Source organism: Arachis hypogaea, chromosome 11 (assembly GCF_003086295.3).
Source record: "Arachis hypogaea cultivar Tifrunner chromosome 11, arahy.Tifrunner.gnm2.J5K5, whole genome shotgun sequence".
NCBI lineage: Eukaryota > Viridiplantae > Streptophyta > Magnoliopsida > Fabales > Fabaceae > Arachis > Arachis hypogaea.
Genome location: NC_092046.1, coordinates 25,024,397 through 25,034,425, shown reverse-complemented (window position 1 = coordinate 25,034,425; position 10,029 = coordinate 25,024,397). Strand labels below are relative to the sequence as shown.

At 40.4% G+C, this 10,029-nt stretch overlaps 1 non-coding gene across 1 annotated transcript; it reads right to left on the bottom strand.

Annotated features, from left to right (window-relative positions):
• Positions 1 to 414: 414 nt before the first annotated feature.
• LOC112725429 (small nucleolar RNA R71) lies at positions 415 to 522 on the bottom strand. Its single transcript, XR_003164539.1, has one exon. It is a non-coding gene; the product is annotated as a small nucleolar RNA R71 (small nucleolar RNA).
• Between the last annotated feature and the right edge of the window lie 9,507 nt (positions 523 to 10,029).

Below are 10,029 nucleotides of genomic sequence, written 5' to 3'. Positions count from 1 at the left end.
GACCGAGTCCGAGATATTAGAATCTTCGTGGTATAAGTTAGAACCCATGGACGGCCATTCCTGAGATCCGGAAAGTCTAAACCTTGTCTGTGGTATTCCGAGTAGGATCTGAGAAGGGATGGCTGTGACGAGCTTCAAACTCGCGAGTGCTGGGCGTAGTGACAGACGCAAAATGATAGTAAATCCTATTCCAGTATGATCGAGAACCGACAGATGATTAGCCATGCAGTGACAGCGCATTGGACCATTTTCACAGAGAGGACGAGATGTAGCCATTGACAACGGTGATGCCCAACATAAAGCTTGCCATGGAAAGGAGTATGAAGGATTGGATGAAGACAGCAGGAAAGCAGAGGTTCAGGAGGAACAAAAGCAAGTTTTTTAGCCAAGTTCTTTCCTCCTCAAAAGCTTAGCAAGCTTGGAGTGGATGTTCAAACCTTCAAACAGAAAGAAGGTGAATCCCTCTATGAAGCTTGGGAGAGATACAAGGAACTGACCAAAAAGTGTCCTTCTGACATGCCTTCAGAATGGACTATCCTGGATATATTCTATGATAGTCTGTCTAAGCTATCAAAGATGTCACTGGACTATTCTGCAGGTGGATCCATTCACCTAAAGAAAATGCCTGCAGAAGCTCAGGAATTCATTGACATGGTTGCAAATAACCAGTTCATGTACACTTCTGAAAGGAATCCTGTGAGTATTGGGACGCCTCAAAGGAAGGGAGTTCTTGAAATTGATACTCTGAATGCCATATTGGCTCAGAACAAAATATTGACTCAGCAAGTCAATATGATTTCTCAGAGTCTGAATGGAATGCAAGCTGCATCCAACAGTACTATAGAGGCATCTTCTAAAGAAGAAGCTTATGATCCTGAGAACCCTGCAATAGCAGAGGTGAATTACATGGGTGAACCCTATGGAAACACCTATAATCCCTCATGGAGAAATCATCCAAATTTCTCATGGAAGGATCAACAAAAGCCTCAACAAGGCTTTAATAATGGTGGAAGAAACAGGTTTAGAAATAGCAAGCCTTTTCCATCATCCACTCAGCAACAGACAGAGAATTCTGAGCAGAGTCCATCTAGCTTAGCAAATATAGTCTCTGATCTATCTAAGGCCACTGTGAGTTTCATGAATGAAACAAGGTCCTCCATTAGAAATTTGGAGGCACAAGTGGGCCAGTTGAGTAAAAGGGTCTAGTACTCTCCCAAGCAATACAGAAGAGAATCCAAAGAGAGAATGCAAGGCCATTGATTTAACCATCATGGCCGAACCTATAACGGAGGGAGAGGATGTGAATCCTAGTGAGGAAGACCTCCTGGGACGTTCAGTGACCAGTAAGGAGTTTCCCTTTAAGGAACCAAAGAAATCTTAGGCTCATCTAGAGACCATAGAGATTCCATTGAACCTCCTTCTGCCCTTCATGAGCTCTGATGAGTATTCTTCTTCTGAAGAGAATGAAGACGTCACTGAAGAGCAAGTTGCTAAGTATCTTGGTGCAATCATGAAGCTGAATGCCAAATTATTTGGTAATGAGACTTGGGAAGATGAACCTCCCTTGCTCACCAATGAACTAAATGCATTGGATAGGCAGAAATTACCTCAAAAGAAACAGGATCCTGGCAAATTCCTAATTCCCTGTAACATAGGCACCATGACCTTTGAGAAGGCTCTATGTGACCTGGGGTCAGGAATAAACTTAATGCCACTCTCTGTAATGGAGAAACTTGGGATCTTTGAGGTGCAAGCTACCAGAATCTCATTAGAGATGGCAGACAACTCAAGAAAACAGGCTTATGGACTAGTAGAGGATGTGCTAGTAAAGGTTGAAGGCCTTTACATCCCTGTTGATTTCATAATCCTAGACACTGGGAAGGAAGAGGATGAATCTATCATCCTTGGAAGGCCCTTCCTAGACACAGCAAGAGCTGTGATTAATGTGGACAGAGGAGAGTTGGTCCTTCAACTGAATGAGGACAACCTTGTGTTTAAAGCTCAAGGATCTCCTTCTGTAACCATGGAGAGGAAGCATGAAAAGCTTCTCTCACTGCAGAGTCAACCAAAGCCCCCACAGTCAAACTCTAAGTTTGGTATTGAACCCCCACATTCAAACTCTAAGTTTGGTGTTGGGAGGTTCCAACCTTGCTCTGATTATCTGTGAGGCTCCATGAGAGCTCACTGTCAAGCTATTGACATTAAAGAAGCGCTTGTTGGGAGGCAACCCAATGTTATTTAATCATATCTATTTTATTTTCTTTTTGTTATTTCGTGTTTTATTAGGTTGATGATCACGTGGAGTCACAAAAACTACTGAAAAATCAAAAACAGAATGAAAAATAGCATTGAAAATAGCACACCCTGGAGGAGGAGCATTCTGGCGTTTAAACGCCAGAAACAAGCATCTGTCTGGCGTTTAACGCCAGAAACAAGCATCTACCTGGCAATAAACGCCAGAAATAGGCTACATTTGGGCGTTTAACGCCAGAAACAAGCAGCAGTCTGGCGTTAAATGCCAAGATTGCACAGCAAGGGCATTTTACACGCCTAATTGGAGCAGGGATGTTAAGTCCTTGGCCCCACTGGATCTGTGGACCCCACAGGATCCCCACAGGATCTGTGGACCCCATAGGATCCCCACCTACCTTCTTCTCTCCTCTTCACACCTTTTCATAACTCTCTTCCCCAAATACCCTTCACCAATCACCTCACTCACTCTTCCCCATCATCTCTTCACCACTCACATCCATCTCCTCTTCCCCAAAAACCCCACCTACCTTCAAATTCAAACTATTTTTCCTCTCAAACCCAACCCTAATGGCCGAACCCTAACCCTCCCTCCACTCCTATATAAACCCCTTATTCCTTCTTCATTTTCACACAACACAACCCTCTCTTCTTCCCCTTGGCCGAAACCACCTTTCTCTCCCTCTCCTCCATTTCTCTTCTTCTTCTTCTTCTTCTTCTTCTTCTTCTTCTTCTTTCTTTCTTTCTTCTTTTGCTCGGAGACGAGCAAACATTTTAAGTTTGGTGTGGTAAAAGCATTAATTTTTGTTTTTCCATAACCATTAATGGCACCTAAGGCCAGAGAAACCTCTAGAAAGAGGAAAGAAAAGGCAATTGCTTCAACCTCTGAGTCATGGGAGATGGAGAGATTCATCTCAAAGGTCCATCAAGACCACTTCTATGAAGTTGTGGCCAAGAAGAAAGTGATCCCTGAGGTTCCTTTCAAGCTAAAAAAGAATGAGTATCCGGAGATCCGACATGAGATCCGAAGAAGAGGTTGGGAAGTTCTCACCAACCCCATTCAACAAGTCGGGATCTTAATGGTTCAAGAGTTCTATGCAAATGTATGGATCACTAGGAACCATGATCAAAGTGTGAACCCGAATCCAAAGTATTGGCTTACCATGGTTCGGGGAAAATACTTAGATTTCAGTCCGGAAAATGTAAGGCTGGCGTTCAACTTGCCAATGATGGAAGAGAACGCACGCTCCTACACTAGAAGGGTCAATTTTGATCAAAGGTTGGACCAAGTCCTCATGGACATATGTGTAGAAGGAGCTCAATGGAAAGTTGACTCAAGAGGCAAGCCGGTTCAATTGAGAAGACTGGACCTTAAGCCTGTAGCTAGAGGATGGTTGGAGTTTATTCAACGCTCAATCATTCCTACTAGCAACCGGTCTGAAGTTACTATAGACCGGGCCATCATGATCCATAGTATCATGATTTGGGAGGAAGTGGAAGTTCATGAGATTATACCTCAAGAACTCTACAAGGTGGTTGACAAGTCCTCTACTTTGGCAAGGTTAGTCTTTCCTCACCTCATTTGCCACCTCTGCAATTCGGCTGGAATTGACATAGAGGGAGACACCCTCATTGGAGAGGACAAGCCCATCACTAAGAAAAGGATGGAGCAAGCAAGAGATCATGGACCTCAACAAGAGCATGAGGAAATTCCCCACCATGAAATCCCTGATATACCTCAAGGGATGCACTTCCCTCCGCAAAACTATTGGGAGCAAATCAACACCTCCCTAGGAGAATTAAGTTCTAACATGGGACAACTAAGGATGGAACACCAAGAGCATTCCATCATCCTCCATGAGATTAGAGAAGATCAAAGAGCTATGAGGGAGGAGCAACAAAGACAAGGAAGAGACATAGAGGAGCTCAAGAGCACCATTGGTTCTTCAAGAAGAGGAAGATGCCACCCTCACTAAGGTGGACCCGTTCCTTAATCTCCTTGTTCTTATTTTCTCTGTTTTTTGTTTACTATGCTTTATGTTTATTTATGTTTGTGTCTTTACTATATGATCATTAGTATTTAAGTGTCTATGCCTTAAAGTTATGAAGGTCCTATGAATCCATCACCTCTTTTAAATGAAAAATGTTTTGATTACAAAAGAACAAGAAGTACATGGTTTCGAATTCATCCTTGAAACTAGTTTAATTATTTTGATGTGGTGACAATACTTTTTGTTTTCTGAATGAATGCTTGAACAATGCATATGTCTTTTGAAATTGTGGTTTATGAATGTTAAATATGTTGGCTCTTGAAAGAATGATGAAAAAGGAGAAATGTTATTGATAATCTAAAAAATCAAAAAATTGATTCTTGAAGCAAGAAAAAGCAATGAATACAAAAGCTTGCAAAAAAAAAGAGAAAAGAAAAATGGCGAAAAAAAACAGAAGAAAGAAAAAGAAAAAGCAAGCAGAAAAAGCCAAAAGCTCTTTAAACCAAAAGGCAAGAGCAAAAAGCCAATAGCCCTTAAAACCAAAAGGCAAGGGTAAATAAAAAGGATCCAAGGCTTTGAGCATCAGTGGATAGGAGGGCCTAAAGGAATAAAATCCTGGCCTAAGCGGCTGAACCAAGCTGTCCCTAACCATGTGCTTGTGGCATGAAGGTGTCAAGTGAAAACTTGAGACTGAGCAGTTAAAGTCAAGGTCCAAAGCAAAAAAAGAGTGTGCTTAAAAACCCTGGACACCTCTAATTGGGGACTTTAGCAAAGCTGAGTCACAATCTGAAAAGGTTCACCCAGTTATGTGTCTGTGGCATTTATGTATCCGGTGGTAATACTGGAAAACAAAGTGCTTAAGGCCACGGCCAAGACTCATAAAGTAGCTATGTTCAAGAATCATCATACTGAACTAGGAGAATCAATAACACTATCTAAATTCTAAGTTCCTATAGATGCCAATCATTCTGAACTTCAATGGATAAAGTGAGATGCCAAAATCATTCAAGAGGCAAAAAGCTACAAGTCCTGCTCATCTGATTGGAGCTAAGTTTCATTTATATTTTGGAATTTATAGTATATTCTCTTCTTTTTATCCTATTTGATTTTCAGTTTCTTGGGGACAAGCAACAAATTAAGTTTGGTGTTGTGATGAGTGGATAATTTATATGCTTTTTGGCATTGTTTTTACATAGTTGTTAGTATGATTTAGCTAGTTTTTAGTATATTTTTATTAGTTTTTAAATAAAATTCACATTTCTAGACTTTACTATGAGTTTGTGTGTTTTTTCTGTGATTTCAGGTAATTTCTGGCTGAAATTGAGGGACTTGAGTAAAAATCAGATTCAGAGGTTGAAGAAGGACTGCAGATGCTGTTGGATTCTGACCTCCCTGCACTCAAAGTAGATTTTCTGGAGCTACAGAACTCCAAATGGCGCGCTCTCAATTGCGTTGGAAAGTAGACATCCAGGGTTTTCCAGAAAATTATAATAGGTTATACTTTTCCCGAGTTTAGATGACGCAAACTGGCGTTCAATGCCAGTTCCATGCTGTATTCTGGAGTTAAACGCCAGAAACAGGTTGCAAAGTGGAGTTAAACGCCAGAAACAGGTTACAAACTGGCGTTCAACTCCAAAAGAAGCCTCTACACGTGTAAAGCTCAATGCTCAGCCCATGCACACACCAAGTGGGCCCCAGAAGTGGATTTCTGCATCAATTACTCATTTCTGTAAACCCTAGAAACTAGTTTAGTATAAGTAGGACTTTTTACTATTGTATTTACATCTTTGGATTATCTTTTGATTATCTTTTGATCCTTTGATCATGTTTAGGGGGCTGGCTTCTCGGCCATGCCTGGACCTTGTTCTTATGTATTTTCAACGGTAGAGTTTCTACACACCATAGATTAAGGTGTGGAGCTCTTTTGTTCCTCATGAATTAATGCAAAGTACTATTGTTTTTCTATTCAATTCAAGCTTATTCCTATTCTAAGATATTCATTCACACCCAGGAACATGATGAATGTGATGATTATGTGACGCTCATCACCATTCTCACCTATGAACGCGTGCCTGACAACTACTTTCGTTCTACATGAAGATGAGATAGAATGAATATCTCTTAGATATCTAATACAGGGGACCGAGTCCGAGATATTAGAATCTTCGTGGTATAAGTTAGAATCCATGGACGGCCATTCCCGAGATCCAGAAAGTCTAAACCTTGTCTGTGGTATTCTGAGTAGGATCTGGGAAGGGATGGCTGTGACGAGCTTCAAACTCGCGAGTGCTGGGCGTAGTGACAGACGCAAAAGGATAGTAAATCCTATTCCAGTATGATCGAGAACCGACAGATGATTAGCCATGCAGTGACAGCGCATTGGACCATTTTCACAGAGAGGACGGGATGTAGCCATTGACAACGGTGATGCCCAACATAAAGCTTGCCATGGAAAGGAGTATGAAGGTTTGGATGAAGACAGCAGGAAAGTAGAGGTTCAGGAGGAACAAAAGCATCTCTATACGCTTATCTGAAATTCTCACCAATGAGTTACATAAGTATCTCTATCTTTATTTTACATTTTATTTGTCTTTTAATTATTATAACTCTATAACCATTTGAATCCGCCTGACTGAGATTTACAAGGTGACCATAGCTTGCTTCAAGCCGACAATCCCCGTGGGATCGACCCTTACTCACGTAAGGTTTATTACTTGGACGACCCAGTGCACTTGCTGGTTAGTTGTGAGGAATTGTGACAAAGTGTGATTCACGTTTGAGAGCTCCAAGTTGTTGGCGCCATTGTTGATGATCACAATTTCGTGCACCACAGTGGACCTCATGTGCTTTTATTAAGAAAACAACTATGAACTAGAAAGCAAATAATTGTTATGTAAGTTCCCTGATTGTTTGGAGTTAGTGACTATTAATACCAAGGGTTGAAATGTGCTTTTAATGAAATCTTTGGTGGAACACCAAACTTAGAATCCTACATTCACCCTTTGAATTGTTTTGGTGTGCAACACCAAACTTAGCTCCTTGCAATACAGAGAAATCTACTTAACTCTTTTATTGAAATAACTAGGAAAAGAAAAACTACCTCTAGTTGGGTTGCCTCCCAACAAGCGCTCTTTTAATGTCATTAGCTTGACATTTTGTTCATGAATTTCTTCCTCTTCTTCCAATTTGTTAAGAGGAATGACCTCGAGTGGGAAAAGGAGCCAGTTGCTGCCCCTTGTTGTGAGTGCCTCCTTCCAGCAAGCTTTCTTTTGTGATTGGCGTGAGTGAACTTGCTTGTTGGATCAGGAGTTGGATTGTTCTTTGACCTTCACAATCCTAATTTTGGTGCTTGTTTCTACTGCCTTCACATCTTTGATCTCAGAACTTGGGTGTTGCTGGACAGTTGGAGCATCTTTTTCATCAAGAGATTCTTGAATTGGTGGCTTACTTGGTACAAGGATCTCTTTCACTTGCTCTACCAATTCCTCATTTTCACCTTCATTAAGAACTTCTCCACTTCTTAGACTAATGGCAGGATACTCTTCCCCTGGCCAAGGGAAGACATTGGTTGATTCCTTAACAAAATGTTGTGCCAATTGTCTCATTTGCTCTTCTTGATTTCTCCTTGAGATTTCCATATCTTCAATTACCTCTCTTACATTTTGCCTTAAAAACTCACTGAGTTGGGCAATGAAGAGGTATCTCTTGGAGATTTCTTCTATTGCAACTTCTAGGAGATTTTGTGGAGGTGCATTGGTTGGACAATTACGGGATGATAGTCCTTGATAAATGGGATATGCAGCATTAAAATCCCTTCCCAAGTCAAAATTTCTGTAGTTGTCATAATAATATGAACTATGTTGTGTCTCTGGAAAGTACCCCATTTCATGTTCTTGATTTTTCCATCCACCATGAGCATAATGATGTGAATCATTCTGTGGTGGTGGAAAGTTTCTCATGAATTTTGATTGACCAAAAGATGATGGGTGCTCCTTTCTTTCTTGTAAAAATCTCTATCTCAAGCAATAATCACCAAAAGAAAATGGAACCTCCATTATCACAAATGAGGGATTCTTAGTGAGGCAATATCACAAACAGCTTGAAGTGCAGAGAATAATATCAACAAGCTGAAACAAAAACTATTTACAAATGAAAAGAAAAATTGCTCAATCTAGTTATCCTCCAATTTAATAATTGTCAATACAAAACCAATCCCTGGCAACGACGCCATAAACTTGATTCACTCGAAAACTGTCTCTCAACAATTTTCTACGGCAAGTATACCGGATTGTCGTCAAGTAAAAACTCACTATAGAGTGAGGTCGAATCCCACAGGGATTGGTTGGTTGATCAATGTTAATCGGAGAATTGTTCTAGTTGAGCGAAATCAGAATTGAATTGGTGTTGCAGAATGTAAATTGGCGGGAAACTTAAATTGCAGGAAATTAAAGGAACATAAATTAAAATTGCAAGAAAGTAAATAACATAAACTTAAATTGCAAGAAATTAAATGGGAATGGAGAAATTGAGCATGAAACTAAAGAGCAGAATATAAACAGAATGGGGAAGATCAGAGTAGGGGGTTCATTGGGTTTCAGGAGATATTGAATTCTCCGGATCAAATCATTTTCATCTCTTCCTCAATCAATGCATTCATTGACATTGCTTGACAATCTTAGATGATTGGATCCCAATGTCTTGGCTCACCAATCTCTCTAAGCATGAACAATTGTCCAATGTCTTGATTTAATTGCTCATGGGAAGAGTTGAAGTTCGTTCACTGACTATACCATAAAAATTCATAGATCAAAGTATTGGTAGGATTAAATGTCACAATATCCATCCAACCCCCAATCTAATCCAGTGTGAGAAAGCAATTCTAGCATGAATTCTTTATCCCTCTCTCAAGGATCCGAAGAATTCCAATTATGGATAGCTTCTCTGTCAAGACCACTATCCAATTGAATTAAGATCGAAAGCTTTCTAACAAAAATCAAGAGAAAAGAAAGAAGAAGAATATTAAAACTACTATTGATCCATTGAATTGCAATAGAGCTCCCTAACCCAATGAAAGGGGTTTAGTTGTTCATATCTCAATTCAATTTACAGAGGAAGAAGAGTACAGGAAAATAAAGCCTAGCTAAAAAGTAAAAGAAAAGAAAGTATATAAACAAAAGGGAAAAGTGCAAAAGAAAAATAAACAGAGTGCTGAACTCCCAGAGCCCCCTCAGGGCCTCCCAAGAGCTCCTCAATCTTCAACAATTCTTCTATTTATACCCTTCTTCTCATCTTCAATTGGATCAAGTATTTGGATGTGGGCCTTGGCCTTGATTGTGGATTGACTCCCAATGCAGTTGAAAAGAGAGAGGTGTCAATTGTGCAATTCTGATATCAACGTTTAATCCACATTTTTCGAAAAATGTTGAGTCAAATGTCCCTTTGGAAAAATGGGTTCTAGTTGCTGTCATTGGCGTTTGACTCAACATTGGAGTACCAAAGTTCTTCTATCCACGCGTATGCGTGCTTTGCTCGTTTGCTCATTTGGGTCCAAAATACGCATCCACGCGTGCGCGTAAGCTACGCGTGCGCGTGGATGCAAAAATTTTCAATTCCAGATTTTGCCTTCTCATCGCGCACATTGGCCTTAGCGTTGGACTACAAACGCTCCCTCCAACGTTGGAACTTCCACGCATGCACGTTACATACGTGTATGCGTTGATTTTTTTTTCAATTTCCAGAAAGCAAAACGTTGGGGCAAATTGCACATCAAGCCGTTACTTTGTCCTCT